This window comes from Lactuca serriola, chromosome 4 (genome assembly GCF_051521515.1).
Source record: "Lactuca serriola cultivar US96UC23 chromosome 4, Lser_US96UC23_V15, whole genome shotgun sequence".
Classification (NCBI taxonomy): domain Eukaryota; kingdom Viridiplantae; phylum Streptophyta; class Magnoliopsida; order Asterales; family Asteraceae; genus Lactuca; species Lactuca serriola.
In genome coordinates this window covers 64,345,023-64,348,340 of record NC_136411.1, presented here as the reverse complement: position 1 = coordinate 64,348,340, position 3,318 = coordinate 64,345,023, and the positions used below count along the sequence as shown (strand labels likewise).

The 3,318-nt window shown below is 34.1% G+C and overlaps 1 long non-coding RNA gene across 8 annotated transcripts; it reads right to left on the bottom strand.

The window, feature by feature from the left end:
• Positions 1–427: 427 nt before the first annotated feature.
• Positions 428–3,104, bottom strand: LOC145101738 (uncharacterized). 8 transcript variants are annotated; one of them, XR_013705797.1, is made up of 4 exons: positions 2,421–3,104; positions 2,165–2,299; positions 947–2,078; positions 428–872 (listed from the first exon to the last, which is right to left on the bottom strand). It is a non-coding gene; the product is annotated as an uncharacterized LOC145101738 (long non-coding RNA). The 8 variants fall into 8 exon arrangements; XR_013705795.1 differs by having other exon boundaries at positions 428–1,021; positions 1,175–2,078; XR_013705796.1 differs by having other exon boundaries at positions 428–1,021; positions 1,273–2,078.
• Positions 3,105–3,318: the final 214 nt, after the last annotated feature.

The following is a 3,318-nucleotide window of genomic DNA, read 5'->3' as shown; positions in this document are numbered from 1 at the left end:
GAACTCTATGATGTCGTCTCTAAGCATATCATGATACCATGTCTTCTTCATCTCCTTATACACTGCGGAACAAGCAAGACCCTCTCTTTGAACTTGACGGTGATATCCGCTACAGTCTCTGTAGAAGATCTTGAAACTCTTGCGCCAACTGTTGAACCTCGATAGCAAGCATGGGTGAGTCAAATTAACCTTAAGGTAGGTCACTTGACCTATCTAATTTAAGTTTTTTATTACTAATTATACATAACAATCATTTGTGACCTATCTTAATTGTTTTAGTGACCTAGCTAATAAGAATTAAAAGCCCACATGTTTTATATTTCATTTATTCATTAGCCCAAAAATTGAATTCATTTGGCCCACTGTATTTAAAATTAGATAACAACTAAGGAAGAATCATGCGTTGCGGGTGTTGAAGTTGCAGGGGTTGGAAGGTATTTTATAGTTATTTATTAACAAACTGGAAATAGCAACAAAGTTTACAATGTGTTACATATAATGGCTCTAATTTTTCTAAATTTAAAGAAAACATAAAAGGAAAAAAAGAAAACAAAATGAAGAAGCATACGTATGACTACTCAAAACATGAAATGGTGATGTTAGTTTCCTCATGTGAAAAAGCCCCACCGTTGTATCCGAAGATGCTATTGCCTAAACCCAATCATTGAATGGATTAAAAGATAAATAATTGACATGGAAATGATTATAAATTTCATTAGAAACTAAAAAACAAAAGCTATTAATATGAAAGTCATAAAAAAAAGTTTCACATCTTTCTCATTTCAGCTTTCAAGGGTTGAAAATGCCTACACTACAAAGGTGAACGTGACTGGAAATCTAAAAGGTTAATCTGTTATTATAGCAAATAGATCCTGCAAGCAAACTAACAACATTTTAATCAATCATGTATTGCCAAAATTTTTATAAAAATGATTACTTCACTTACAACAGCTAAATCCATGTGCTTACTTGACATTTGATTTATTGCATTTTCCATAAAATACTTCACAGATCTCCTCACCTATAATTAAATGGTTAGTGGTTTAGTTTACTATAATGAAACATTTTCAATTGAAAAATACGGAGTACATACTGCTAAAATCATTAATCATGATAGAGATAAGAAAAAATAAAAAACCAAGCAACATACAGTTGGACTGGTGAGATTATTTACCTCACTTAATGAATGATTAAAAGGGTGTTTAGCTTAGTTGATTTCATGCATGTAATATAAACACCTCTACATTGCTGGAAAGGAAATAAACCACTAACCATTTTTGGAATGGAATATTTATGTAATCTACATGAATAGGATCAAACGCAATAAGCACAACGGTTATCTGTATGAAGTAAGAAAAATATAACCACCTGAAAAGATCGAAAGGATCACAAATTGCATATGCAGTTATAGCATGCACAATATAGTGCTTTATCTTAAGTAAAACCAAAATAATCAAAAACCAAATGTTCGGGTCAAAGATTGGAAATTGGAATTCACATCTGGAGTTGGAGCTGTCTTTCGCTGCCCATTCAACCAACATACCTATTCAGCTACAAAGAAAATCATACAACTCTTGAACATAAATACACAAAGTAATATAAGATCATTTCAGGGAAGCAGACTCTATTGAGCAACCACAAATTCAGAAACTTTAAGAATTTTCAATGCATAACAGGTAAATAATTAATATATGTTGTATATATTTACCTGAAATTGAGTTCGGATTAGCACAATTTGATGTGTTTTGAGTTGGGGGATCAAGAAAATAGAAGGTTCACCCGAAGCCATGACAGCGCCTCCCCATATCAAATCCCACGACTGGATTAAGCAAACAAAATTGCATTTGAATTCTTGAGCTACATTATAAATTATAATGTTTGAGATTGAAATTAGTCTTTAAACTAAAAAAAAGTAAAAATTAGACATACAAATTCGGCATTGTAACAAAAAAAAAAAGGAAAAAAAATGGAATGCAAAGTAAACCGTATGACAGGATCTTCTGGTGTTCTTTCTTTTTGTGATTTTTGAGATTGATCACCAATCCATTATCTTCTGCTCTTATTTCAAGCAATCAAACCTACAAAATCAGATAAATGATCTCAAAAAGGTATTTGAGAACAGAGCAATGGGCTTTCTGTATTAAGTCATGAAAGAAACACCCACCATGGTTAATAAATACAATGTTGTTACTTCCTTTGTTTTCTGGATGCTTTCCTCTTTCTTTTACAGATGTAGACCAGATAACGATCAGGTACCCACATGTGTTGAAGAAGAAGGGCCACTGGGACACCGAGCAAACTGGATAAGTTGATTTATCAAATGTGAATATAAAAACGCTAAATGGAAAGAGTTCAGAAAATTGTAACGAAATCAATTTCAGATAATAAAAAAATAAGAAGAAGGTAGGAGATGCAGTTACTTGGAGAAAGGTAGTGGAAGCGTTGACTGTGAAGAATCAGAAGGTGTTGTCGGATGTGAGTGACAAATAGGTTAGGATACATGAGGTAGAGGCGGCAACGGTGGTGGTGACGGTCGCTTCTCGATGAAGACATCCTGTTACAATTAAGAGAAGCCCTAATCAACGATTTGGAGAAGATGGAGATGAACCGGAGGGATACACTCCGGATTTCTTTCAACCAAAAACCCTCTTTGCCCTCTTTCCTGCTTCGAACATCGACAACCCACCAACAAAAAAGAAAAGATCAAATAAACGTCGATTAGCGGATGGAGAGACTTTTTGGGAAAGCAGAATTTGACGATTCATACAAATATTTCCCTTCTACTTTGAGTGAAGGTTGAGATTAGAGGCGACATTTCCGACTGGATGCCACCGCTGCTCTCTTCGGTGGTCAGGACCATCTGATTCATGGGAGAAGGCGTATAAGAACGGATAGATGAAGCGGTGGCAATGGATAGGATGGTTTTCTGGTTCTGGGGTGAAGAAAATTCAAGAAGAAGCTTAAAGTCGTGGATTTGAGGCGGTGGAAAAAACCATCCTGAGAAAATCAATAGGCGGTGGCTTGTGTAAGGAGATAACACGTAGTTTGCCACCAAGCAAGCAAAGAAAAAAAAAAAAACTAAAAATACAAAACCCAGCGAAAAAGGACAAAGAAAAACCAGTCAATCACAATCAAGTACCGTTCACTAAGTAGCTTCAAAATTCGTATCATATATACTTATAAAATTAGATTTTTTTTTTGAATTTCATGCATTTGAAATCCCATTCTTTTTTCCTTTCATCATATTCATTTGAAACTCCCATGACTTTTCAATTTCTTTATAATAATAATAATTATAATTCTTTTCAATTTCTTTAT